The 14,071-nt window shown below is 38.2% G+C and overlaps 1 protein-coding gene across 6 annotated transcripts in view; it reads left to right on the top strand.

Annotated features, from left to right (window-relative positions):
* Nucleotides 1-212: 212 nt before the first annotated feature.
* The window catches only part of LOC115214039 (vasculin), a 202,954-nt gene continuing 189,095 nt past the window's right edge, over nucleotides 213-14,071 (top strand). For 2 of the 6 annotated variants that reach the window (XM_036505022.1, XM_036505020.1), the window contains exon 1: nucleotides 213-2,216. The gene's annotated coding sequence lies outside the window, so the exon portion shown is untranslated. The remainder of the gene's footprint in view (nucleotides 2,217-14,071) is intronic. The other 4 variants (XM_036505019.1, XM_036505018.1, XM_036505021.1 and 1 more) reach the window with 4 other exon arrangements.

Below are 14,071 nucleotides of genomic sequence, written 5' to 3'. Positions count from 1 at the left end.
CTACATTCAAAAACAGAGAGTCAACTATTTCCGATATAGCAAGTATTCGCCAGTGTATGGCGCAGTAACATCCGGAAATGAAAAAATATTGTTTTGTAGAAAGAAAAAAAAATTATACTTTATCTAAAATAAAAAAAAAATAGTAATAAAAATTTAAATTCAAGTATTCATAATTCTAAAGCATTTTATTTGTTATATTTTTGATGTCAGTAAATTACAATCCCGGATTTGGGTTGTATTATGGGCTGCAATTTCGCCATGATGTAAAGGAATAATAATCCATTCGACGTAATAACAACAGTTCTGGGATTGCGATTAACATGAAAACCAGAGAAGGAGACGAGGAAAAAATGGTGAAAATGTTCAGGATGTGATATTAGCTTTTCATAATTTGTTAATATTATTGTCGAATTTGAAGTTATGTCACGGAAACGTGTCTATGTGTTAGTCGGAACAGCGAATTGTAAACATGTTCTATGGCTGTGATCCAAGTGATTGGCATCAAACGAACTGTTGCTTGCAACTGGTTTATTATCACTAATACCCCAAATCTGTTCTTACGACAGGGTTTTCTTACTTTTTAAACAGTAATGAATATATGTTATTGACGACACACCGACAATCTATTTACTTTATTTTCTGTCCCCTACACACCTGTCATAGTCTTTCCTAACATCGTTATCCCCAGCAGGCTTCACTTACAAAACAGCCACCCTAGTATAGTGCATTATTCTCTTAGAAAAAATAATAAATAAAATGAAATAAAATAAACAGTTACTGCAACTGTGTGTATATGTCGAAGGACTGTTACAAATTTCGATAATGTCTCCAGTTGTTACTTCCATTTCACCAACTTTGACGAATATTTTTTAGCTTTCATCTCCATCCCTTCCTGATCACATCTAACGTATGCCGCAACGTGCACAAACGTTTTCCTTAACTTAGAAACACATTCTAAATATTCCTATTTTCATTTTTTCTGCTGAAGAACAAATCAAAACAACTGTCATAGTTTTGGGTTTATTACACAACATCGTAGTCCCCCTCCGCCGCCAAAACAGAGCTAACCCAGACCTTCGGTTATTTTATTGAAGATATTAACTAAGCTGCCTACAAGATTAGTGCAATATTATGAAATAGAGCACTGCTAACATGTATCCTGCGTATCATAAGGGTGAATTTTCAGAGAGGATCGGTCATCGAGTGTTAATATGACTGATTACTGTTTCTTCTACTCTGGAAACTTAATTCCTCTCTATTGTGGTTCTCGCCCTGGTTCATATAGAGCAGCGGATCTTTTTCTCTGCTACTCTTCTTCATACACAGAAAACAAGTGTGATCAGAGAATAAAGCCAATATTACATTACTAAAAAATACAGAGTATTTAGACTCATTTTTGTATGTGTATCCTGAATAAGTGCATGTCCGACTGTCTTTTTGACAATTCCATTACTGGCACATAGAAAACAATTCTTGTGGCAACCCACCCACAAACACACATCCACAATGCAGATCTGTAAGCTTTCCTTTTGAATCTTTAATTTCGCTAAGTTCAAGTTTTCTTATGTAAACCATATTTTAACTTGTACTGTTGAAGGTCTCCCTTTGTGTGTGTATGTGTATATATTACTTTTCTTTTTATTGTGTATGTTTATATGTTTAGACTCTCCCACCATACTTTTAAATTCCTCTCGTATGTATCGATGATAAACAAATTTATTTAAAGTCTGTGATAATCCTATTTCTGCTCTCACATCCCTTTAATTTTCTGTTCAGTTTTTAACATAAACCCCTGCAGACATGGATCAATGGAATCCTCACAATTATCTGGTTTGACAAGGTCACTTTAAAACTTTTTTAATTGACCGAAATGTGCCTTATTGATCTCACTTCATCATAAAAATCTTTCTTTTTGTTAGGAGTTTATATTTTTTTCTCTTTTAAAAGGAATTGTTCTTCATCATCATCGTCATCATTATCATCATCGTTACTGGCCTTTTTTTTTCTATTGTTGTTTACGTCGGTTTCACTGACGTATTTTCATGAGTCAGGGTTAAAATAGTTTTTTTTGAAATAGCTAAAAACAATATCTAACAAAAGACTAGTCTAAACATCAAAGAAAGAACCGTTAATTGTACATATACCTGTTTCTTGGATAAAGATACCAAGCGGAAAAAAAGGACATCTGCCACAGAATACACGAAATTTTTCATTTGGTAAGTTTCATTATGTTATAATATATATATATATTAATATCTCTATTTCGAAGTTTATGCAATTATAGTTTAGAATATGGCAAGTGTGCCCCCACCACCCGGACCTTGTTTATGCAATTATAGTTTATGTAATTATAGTTTAGAATATGGCAAGTGTGCCCCCACCACCCGGACCTTGTTTCCTCATAACTTTCAGTAAAATGGGTATTTTTAAATGAAATTTTCTACAAACATCTTTTAGATGGTGTAGATTACGATTATATCGGAATTTAATGTGAAAAGAAAAGAAAATTATGGGCTGGCACATAAAGCACAGTAACCAGACAACACATATTTACATAACGAAACATGAAATTATGAAATGTGCATGTGCTCACCAAATTCTTTCTTCGAATTAAATTCCGATATAATCGTCATCTACACAATCTGAAAGGTATTTATGGAAAATTTTATCAAAAAATACCCATTTTCTGAAAGTTATGAGGAAACAAAGTTGGCTTATGAATTTTCCGTAACTTCTTTCCACGTCCCTAGAAAAAATTTCATAACAAATTCTGATGATTTGGAATCTACATCATCTGAAGCGTATTTGTATAAAATTTCATTAAGATGTATAGTTTTTCAGAAAGTTAGAGGAAACAAAATGTGTGTGTGTATGTATGTATGTATGTATATACACATATGTATATATGTGTGTGTATATATATATATATATATATATATATATATATATATATATTATATATATATATATATATACACACACTCACACACATACCTATATATATATGTATGCATATGCATACTATTTTTAAAATTAAATATGTAGAACTAATTAGATTTGAATACATGAAACATTTCCAGGTTATGAACCTCCATAAAATCATCATCATCGTTTGTTAAAATTGCATGTTTTGTACAAATAAATTGCTAATTAACAAACAGGCTGTTTTGCAGGTAATACATGGTACAATTTCAGTGTTACTGCTCTGTACTAGACTGATGCTTTGTTCTGACGCATTTATGTATTGAATTCTAACAAGTTATTTATATTGCTATGCAAAATGATAATATATATATATATATATATATTTACATGTGTGTATAGTGCATCAAGCCATAAAAACCATGCAAAAGTAGACATTAGGGCTTGATGCAGTCCTCTGGCTTCCAACCCATGGCAGCACGCAAGATGGACGTTAAATGATAATGATGATATATGTAGACATTATATGTGATGATGGTATATATATATAATATATATATATATATATATATATACACACACACACACACACACACAGTTGCAATATGGAAGAAGATGTTTATAAGACATTTAAGATCACACAAACAAACCGTTAGATTCACTTCAACATTTAAATTTAATTTGTGTCAAAATATTTTTATCGCTTTCAAACTGCGACCTGTTCACTGACAAAACTTTGTGCACCACGAAGTTTTGACACAAATTAAATTTAAATGTTGGAGTGAATCAAACTGTTTTTTGTGTGTTCTTAAATGGCTTATAAGCATCTTCCATGCTGCAATTGTTTTGGTTTCAGCACATGATCTCAGATCAGGTCACTTGCTATGCAAGTACATCTCCGTAATATATCATCATCATCATCGTTTAACGTCCGCTTTCCATGCTAGCATGGGTTGGACGGTTCAACTGGGGTCTGGCAAGCCCAAAGGCTGCACCAGGCCAGTCAGATCTGGCAGTGTTTCTACAGCTGGATGCCCTTCCTAACGCCAACCACTCCGAGAGTGTAGTGGGTGATTTTATGTGCCACCGACACAGGTGCCAGACAAGGCTGGCAGACGGCCACGCTCAGATGGTGTTTTTTATGTGCCACCGACACAGGTGCCAGACGAGGCTGGCAGACGGCCACGCTCGGATGGTGTTTTTTATATATATATATATATATATATAAATGAGTAACAAAGATGTACAAGTGTCAGTTCATTACAGCTGTATGAAGACTACATTCTACATAAAGTCTTCTAAATATAAGTAACTAGGTTACCACTCTTTTTATCCTGACCCCCACTATTTCCTCTGTTACTCTCTAAAAATTATAGTAAGCTTAACAAGGTATGCATTATTTTCTAAACTCATTCTCTCACAGATATGACAAAAGAAACAATGTAAATATTTTGAGTTCCATTATTGATGTGAATATGTTAAGAAGCAGTTGTATCCTTTATGTTGGAAGTCGGTGCGGTCATCTGACGAGAATGGTTTTTTTCAAATGATGTAATGTTTTCATTAATCAATTAAAGGAAGCACTTGAAACGGCTGTAATGAATTGACATCTGTACATCTTTGTTACTCATATTCTAACTTGGAATCTGCACTTTGGAAATACTATAGAAAGTACCTTTATAAAAAGTACACATCTGAATTACCAAGAACGAATATCTTCACTTAGCTGGATTGCATTGTCTGCACACACAACAGGAATATCAGGTACAAACACCTCTGCACGGAGTCTTGATATTCACTATTCAATTACTATTGTTTGGGTGTGCGGTATATACCGACCTAGTAAGGTGCTTCAATCTTAATTATATATATACTAGCAGAAAGACCATCCTCTGGGTGGTTTTCTGCCAGCCCCTTGATAATATTTTCCCATATTTTATGTCTAATTATTTCTTTGTATAATAGTGTTCAATTGCTTAGTAAATATTACCATTATTTCATCAGTCATAATCTCTCTTTTTTAAACAAACATCACAGTAAGGGAGAAGCAGTTTTGTCATCCCCTCAAAGTAACATAGAGATTTCATTTCAGCAGCCCATCTGTAAGCTTTGCAGTGTGTGTGTGTGAGAGAGAGAGAGGGAACATTGCAAACAATGAATGAAATAAACATGAAATGAAAAACTTGTATAAATAAAAAAGCATTACTACAGATGTATATGTCCCTGACTTTGTTGCCTCATAACATCCAGAAAAATGGATACTTTTTTACAAAATTTTCTACAAATAGATGTTGTGGCCTCAGAGTATATAGGGATTTATGGGAAAGAATTTTTGCAAGGGGGTAGAGAGAGGCATTTCAGAAAATTCACATGATCTTTTTTCCCTTCATAACTTTCAGGAAGATGGGTATCTTTCAATGAAAATTTTATACAAACCCCTTTCAAACAGCATAGATTATGATTATAAAAAAATTTGTGAGGAAAAGTTTTTCAGGGATTTTCCCCTTTTGTTTTTAAACCACAGCTTTCAAAATGATGAGGTTTGGGGCAGCATTTTTATATGAAAAATGTTTTGAAAACTCCCCCCACTCATCATTCCACTGCAGACTTATTTTGGCCAATTTTTTTTGCACTTCAAAACCATGAGAAGAGCATTTTCAGTAAAAAAAAAAAAAAAAAAAAAATATTTTCAAAGGGAAAAGTGAGTGATTTAAGGGCGATTTGGCTGTTGTTTCTAGCACATCCAAAGACAACCCTCCATGTTGCTTACTCTCGCAGCCGTGAGGTAGGTTCATCTGGGATTCTCGACAGGAAGAGGTCCAGCTTTGATTTAAAAACCCCTACATCTACTTTGTGCGAGTTCTTCAGACTCTTTGGGAGAGTATTAAAAAGCTGTGGGCCCTTGAAACCTGAAGCGTCATGGCGTTGCTGGGATCTTTAGCACTATGCAGTGTCATCCCGTTCTGGCATTGGTGTAGCTTTCAATGCCAAAATTTGGCACAATTCCTTCCAGGATCTTCCAGATGTATATTACTGCATACCTCTCCCGTCTTCTCTCCAGGGAGTAGAGTCTTAGCTGTTTCACCCTATCCCAGTAGCTGAGCTGTTGCAAAGAGATGATCTTCTTTGTGAATCTTCTCTGGATTGCTTCAAGGTCCGCTGTTAATTTCACACTGGTGGGTGACCATAGCTCTGAGCAGTAATCCAGGTGGCTGAGGACGAATGTCCGCCAGAGGACCATCATGGTTTCCTTATCTCTGGTTCTGAATGTTCTTAGGATCCATCCAGCCAGTCGTCTGCACTTTGTCGCCATCCTGGTAATGTGCACTTGGAAAGAGGTATCATCACTCATGTCGATACCCAGGTCCCTCACTGACTTAGGCTCTGGGATTGAAATTCCCTGTGGACCAGTGTACCCTGTAAGTTTCATATTCAGTTTTGGATGCTGGTAGCACAGGGCTTGGAATTTTTCAGCATTAAACTGCATACTATTATCCTCAGCCCGTCAGTGTGCAAAATCGCTAGGGTTCTGTATTTTCTGCGAGACTTTTGTATCATTTGCATAGCTTGCAAGGGTGGCTATCCAGGCATTTGAGGGCATATCTGAGAGGGCCACTATAAAAAGCAGTGCCCTGTGAAACACCGCTCACTATTTGTGTGTTCATAGAGGTGGCTCCATTAGCCACTACTGCCTGACTCCTATCTTTCAGAAAGTCATGTAACCACTCTCCAAGTTTTCCTGATATGCCAAGGTCACGCAGTTTGTGGTATATCATACCATGATCCACCTTGTCAAAAGCTTTTGCAAAATCAAGGTGTATTACGTCCACATTTGAGTTGTTGAATAACTACCTCAACACCCAGTCACAATGTTGTAAGAGCTGGGTCAGGCAGCTCCTATCTGGTTGAAAGTCATGCTGAGTATCACTCAGCGAGGTATTTTCTTCAAGGAATGCGATTAGTTTCCCTCTGACTATCCATTCCATGACTTGGCTGATGTGTGAAGTCAGAGAGATAGGCCTATAGCTTTTGGCATCTGCTCTACTTCTCCCTTTATGTATTGGGCATATTATACCCTCCTTCAGCTTGCTTGGCAGTTTGCTATTTGTAAGAAAGCTCTGGAAGAGAATCTGAAAGGGTTTTGCCTGGCCATGCTTACATGATTTGAGGAGGATTGCTGGGAAACCATCAGTACCAGCAGTTGAGTTTGTGTCCACTTCATCTATGGCTAGTCGCATATCTTTGCTAATGTCAATGTATTCCATCGTAACTGCCTCACTGGTTATAGGTGAGGCTGCAAAGAAGCCCACTGGTTCGTTCACTTGTCTGTGTTCCAACGGGGTGGTGAAGACACTTTTGAACTGGTCATTCAGTATCTCACTGATCTTAGTTTGGAGTAGGGGTCCTATCTTGCAGTGTACTGAGGCTGTTTCTTTCGTGTAATGAAAGAAGGCCTTTGGGTTTGACTTAATGTTTTTTATAACCCAGGCTTCTTTGTCTGCTTTCTCCCTCACATAAGATTGTTGCAGCCTTTTTTTGATCTCCATCAGTGTTGTCTTTAGGTGAGATGTTTCGCTACATTTAGGATGCTGGTTGAGTCGATTTGCAACCTTCTTTTTGCATATATATATATATATATATATATACACACATACACATTCATATATATATATATATTTCATCATCCTCGTTTAGTGTCCGCTTTCCATGCTAGCATGAGTTGGACGGTTCAACTGGGGTCTGGGAAGCCAGAAGGCTGCACCAAGCCCATTCTGATCTGGCAATGTTTCTACGGCTGGATGCCCTTCTTAATGCCAACCACTCCATGAGTGTAGTGGGTACTTTTTACGTGCCACCGGCACAGGTGGCAGATGGCCACGATCGGATGGTGCTTTTTACATGCCACCGGCACGGAGGCCAGTCAGGGCGGCGCTGGCAATGGCCACGTTCGGATGGTTCTCTTACGTGCCACCGACACTGGTATCACAGCTACAATTTCCATTGATGTTGATCGATTTTGATTTTGATTTTCACTTGCCTCAACAGGCCTTCACAAGTAGAGCTTTGTGTCCCAAGAAGGAAAGGTATGCATAAGTGAACTGGCTACATTCCAGGTAGAGGCCACAGGTTATGGTCTCACTTGTCCTGCTGGGTCTTCTCACGCACAGCATACTTCCAAAGGTCTTGGTCTCTAGTCATTTCCTAGGTGAGACCTAAAGTTCGAAGGCCGTGCTTCACCACCTCGTCCCAGGTTTTCCTGGGTCTACCTCTTCCACAGGCTCCCTCAACCGCTAGGGTGTGGCACTTTTTCACACAACTATCTTCATCCATTCTCGCCACATGACCATGCCAGCGCAAACGTCTCTCTTGCACACCACAACTGATGTTTCTTAGGTCCAACTTTTCTCTCAAGATACTTACACTCTGTCGAGTATGAACACTGACATTACACATCCATCGGAGCATACTGGCTTCATTTCTTGCGAGCTTGCGCATATCCTCAGCAGTCACGGCCCATGTTTCACTGCCATGTAGCATGGCTGTTAGTACACATGCGTCATACAGTCTGCCTTTTACTCTGAGTGAGAGGCCTTTTGTCACCAGCAGAGGTAAGAGCTCTCTGAACTTTGCCCAAGCTATTCTTACTCTAGCAGTTACACTTGAAGCACACCCACCCCTGCTACTGACTTGGTCACCTAGGTAACGGAAGCTATCAACTATTTCTAGTTTTTCTCCCTGGAATGTGGCGGAAGTTGGTCTCTGCGCATTTTCAGTGTTTATTGCTCCTGAGCATCTGCCACAGATAAAAACTATTTTCCTAGTTAGTCTTCCTTTGACATTACTACATCTCTTATGTATCCATAGCTTACATTTGGTGCATCTTATAGAGTTTCTACCTACGCCTTTTCTACAGATCGAGCAGGGCCATCTACCTGAAGGCGTTTGTGATTTGTCTACCTTCCTACTTATTAGGACTTTGGTTTTAGCTAGGTTGACTCTAAGGCCCTTCGATTCTAATCCTTGCTTCCACACCTGAAACTTCTCCAGTTCTGATAGTGACTCTGCAATTAGAGCAAGGTCATCAGCATAGAGGAGCTCCCAGGGGCATCCTGTCTTGAATTCCTCCATTATTGCCTGGAGGACTATGATAAATAGGAGGGGGCTGAGGACTGAACCTTGGTGGACCCCTACCTCTACCCTGAATTCTTCAGTGTACTCATTGCCAACCCTCACCTTACTAGCAGCGTCCCTGTACATGGCTCGCATAGCTCTCACTAACCATTCATCTATCCCTAGTTTCCTCATTGACCACCAGATAAGGGATCGGAGGAACCTGTCGAAGGCTTTCTCCATGTCAACGAAAGCCAGGTACAGGGGCTTATCTTTGACTAGGTATTTCTCCTGCAGCTGTCTTACCAGGAATATAGCATCAGTGGTACTTTTCCCTGGCACGAACCCAAACTGCATCTCATCTAAACTAATTCGACAGACTCTCTTTATCCCATTTTTCTTTATTCAGCAACCTTTCATAGTGGCGTCTCCAAACCTCTCTCTTTACATCCTCATTTAGCGCAAATGTACCATCATCCATGCGAACACATTTCTCTCCTACCACATCACGATTCTCTCTCACACACTCTTGCAACACGAAATACCTCATGTCTTTGGTCCTCACGGCGCAGAACATTGGCAAATTTTTTCTTATCTGCTTCCCCTCTGGCTAAATAAACCTGTCTCCTAGCTTCTCTTTTGGCAGTTTGATACAATTCCCTGCTACCACCATTCTTCCAGTCCTTCCAAGCCTGTCTCTTTTCTCTAATAGCCCAGTCTACAACATTGTTCCACCACCACATTATTTTGGGTTGAGAGGGGTCTTTGCACCATCCACAGATCTGGTCAATGGCTCTCAGCAGGTTGTCCTGTCGAAACCTCCAGTTGTCTTCTACACTATGTGAATCTATATCCTCATCTATTTCATCAAAGGCTTCGAGTAATATGTCTCGAAATCTCTGTCCATTCACAAGATCTTTAAGCTTCCAGACCCTTCTTTTCCATGTTGGTCGTCTTCTGGGCGTCCACTTAGTCCTGATTCTAAAGTCACTAACTACCAGTCTATGTTGTGGGGTACATTCTTCCCCTGGGAAGGTTTTGGCATTTATAAGCAGCCATCTTTCCCTTTTTCTGGCAAGGATGTAGTCAATTTGGCTAGTATGTCGGCCTGATCGGTAGGTGACTAGGTGACTGGTAGGTTTCCTGAAGTCAGTATTGCAAACCATAAGATTATTTGCATCGCAAAAATGATTAATTATTATAATCATTATTTTAATAATTCCTTCTGGAAATTATCTTGAGAATGTATATGTTTGCTGTAATCTTTTGTGCCCAATATTTCAATGAAGTTGTTAAACTTTTTTATGTTCTTAACATTCTCTTGTCACCAAAGAATGTATATATATGCATTGTAGTACTCTGTGTCAACCAATATTCTGTGCGTGTTTGAATATACAGATACAATACCAATATCCCACTGAACTTTTTAATAATTTCTTCTGGAAACTATCTTCAACATGTCCTTGAGAATGTATATTTATGTTGTAATCTTTTGTGCCCAATATTTTAAGGAACTTGTTAAACATTTTTATGTCCTTAACATGTCCTTGTTACCAAAGGCTGTATATATGCAATGTAGCATTTTGTAACAACCAATAATTAACGCAACCAAACTTCTACATGTTACTTTTGACAATCTTTTTCCAAAGAGTGAAACCGGTAAAGTAAATAAACATCTTTTAAAATTGCATTTTCAAACCTTCTTTCGTATATATATATTTTATAAATTTATATATATATATCTAAATTTATATATATATATACATTCATATATATACATTCATATATATATATATATATATTTTCATATATATAAATTTATGTATATATTTATCTAAATTTATATATATATCATCATCATCATCATCATCGTTTAACGTCCGCTTTCCATGCTAGCATGGGTTGGACGGTTCAACTGGGGTCTGGCAAGCCCGAAGGCTGCACCAGGCCAGTCAGATCTGGCAGTGTTTCTACAGCTGGATGCCCTTCCTAACGCCAACCACTCCGAGAGTGTAGTGGGTGATTTTATGTGCCACCGACACAGGTGCCAGACGAGGCTGGCAGACGGCCACGCTCGAATGGTGTTTTTTATGTGCCACCAACACAGGTGCCAGACGAGGCTGGCTGACGGCCACGCTCGGATGGTGTTTTCTTATGTGTCACCGACACAGGTGCCAGACGAGGCTGGCGGACGGTCACGCTCGGATGGTGTTTGTTACGTGCCCTCAGCACGGGGGCCAGTCGTTGCGGTACTGGCTACGGTCACGTTCGGATGGTTTTCTTATGTGCCACCGGCACTGGTACCACAAGGATACAAATTCCATTGATGTTCATCTATTTTGATTTGATTTGATTTGATTCGATTCGATTTCTATTCTCGATTCTCACTTGCCTCAGCCGGTCTTCACAAGTGTCACAAGAAGGAAGGTATGCACAGGTGGACTGACTACGTCCCAGGTAGGGGCCACGGGTTATGGCTTCACTAGTCTTGCCGGGTCTTCTCACGCACAGCATACTTCCATAGGTCTCGGTCTCTAGTCATTTCCATGGTGAGACCTAACGTCCGAAGGTCGTGCTTCACCACCTCGTCCCAGGTTTTCCTGGGTCTACCTCTTCCACGGGTTCCCTCAACTGCTAGGGATTGGCACTTTCTCACACACCTATCTTCATCCATTCTCTCCACATGACCATACCAGCGCAATCGTCTCTCTTGCACACAACAACTGATGCTTCTCAGGTACAACATTTCTCTCAAGGTACTAACGCTCTGTCGAGTAAGTACACTGACATTACACATCCATCGGAGCATACTGGCTTCGTTCCTCACGAGCTTACGCATGTCCTCAGCAGTCACGGCCCATGTTTCACTGCCATGTAGCATAGCTGTTCGTACACATGCATCATACAGTCTGCCTTTTACTCTGAGCGAGAGGCCTTTAGTCACCAGCAGAGGTAAGAGCTCCCTAAACTTTGCCCAGGCTATTCTTATTCTAGCAGTTACACTTTCAGCGCACCCACCCCCACTACTGACGTGGTCACCTAGATAGCGGAAGCTATCACCTACTTCTAGTTTTTCCCCCGGAAAGTGACGGAAGTTGTTTTCTGCAGATTTTCGGAGGTCAATGCTCCAGAGCATCTGCCACATACGAAAACTATCTTCCCAGTTAGCCTACCTTTGACATTGCTGCACCTCTTATATGTCCATAGCTTACACTGGGTACATCTTATAGAGTTTCTACCTACACCTTTTCTACAGATCGAGCAGGGCCATCTTCCTGAGGATATTTGTGGATTTTCTACCTTTCTACTTATTAGTACTTTGGTTTTAGCTAGGTTGACTCTAAGGCCCCTCGATTCTAAACCCTCCTTCCACACCTGGAACTTCTCCTCCAGTTCTGATAGTGACTCAGCGATTAGAGCGAGGTCGTCAGCATAGAGGAGCTCCCATTCATATATATATATTTATATATATAAATTTATATGTATATATATACATTCATGCATATATATATATATATATATATATATATATATATATATATATATTTGTATATATACATCTATATAGGGTGTTAAATTTTTATAAATTTATTTCCGGTGGCCTAGCATGTATTAAAAGTCAATAAATGACATATTATTCAATATAAAATAGCGTACATTTAAACATAAAGAGAAATTTACCTATAACAGGTAATTTCTACATGCTAGGAGACAAAACGACTTACAACCACAAAAAATATTTAAGCAATTTTAGACGGTTTGACTGTCTCCTAGCATTTAGAAATTACCTGTTATAGGTAAATTTCTCTTTGTGTTTAAATATGTATATATATATAAATTTATATGTATATATATACATTCATGCATATATATATATATATATATATATATATATATATATATATATATTTGTATATATACATCTATATAGGGTGTTAAATTTTTATAAATTTATTTCCGGTGGCCTAGCATGTATTAAAAGTCAATAAATGACATATTATTCAATATAAAATAGCGTACATTTAAACATAAAGAGAAATTTACCTATAACAGGTAATTTCTACATGCTAGGAGACAAAACGACTTACAACCACAAAAAATATTTAAGCAATTTTAGACGGTTTGACTGTCTCCTAGCATTTAGAAATTACCTGTTATAGGTAAATTTCTCTTTGTGTTTAAATATGTATATATATATAAATTTATATCTATAAACATTCATATATATATATTTATCCACGATACTAGATGAACCGATGGCTCGAAATGAGACACAGTTGAGGGCAGCAATGTCAAATTCCCTTATACACCAGATGTGCCATGGAAAGTCTTGATTGGACTACATCAGGTGGCAGTGAAGAGCCATACAAGGAACATGCAGAGAGCACAGCATAAGGAGGGAAAGTCATAGTGGTGCTCCAGCATGACCGCAGGCACTTGGCTGAAACGCATAAAAAAATAAATAAATATATATATATATATACATTCATAAACGAGGGTGAAAAATTAGATATTAATTTAATAATACCATCAGTTTAACACCAAATGATCTAGCACAAAAAACCAGGGAGACAATACAAATTTATACGTAAATATAAGAGAGTTACTGTTGAGTGGTTAACTCTAGTGCTAGAAATAGCTCCTTATTCTGGTATAGCCACCGAAGTTGTTTCCACAAAAGAAATAACATTACCCTCAACGTAAGGAAAGTGAAATACAATGAAAATATAGATTAATGCTGAACAATTGTTTCTTTATCAATATAATATGCAATTATACTCACATATTTATCAATAAGTCATCAGCAGCATTTGTCTTCGATACAATTTATTAAACCCTCACGGGCGATAAATACCCATGCGGTCCAATCGATTGCATACATAGTTGTGATTTAGCTTCCCCGCCAAAAGCATGGTAAGACTTAGTGGAAACGAATACTGCATATAATATTTCCTGCAGTATATTAAATTTATAAATTCATAAATCACAACTATGTATGCAATCGATTGGACCGCATGGGTATTTATCGCCCGTAAGG

The sequence above is a fragment of the Octopus sinensis genome, linkage group LG7 (assembly GCF_006345805.1).
Source record: "Octopus sinensis linkage group LG7, ASM634580v1, whole genome shotgun sequence".
Taxonomy (NCBI): Eukaryota; Metazoa; Mollusca; class Cephalopoda; order Octopoda; family Octopodidae; genus Octopus; species Octopus sinensis.
This window is presented reverse-complemented; position numbering and strand designations above follow the sequence as displayed.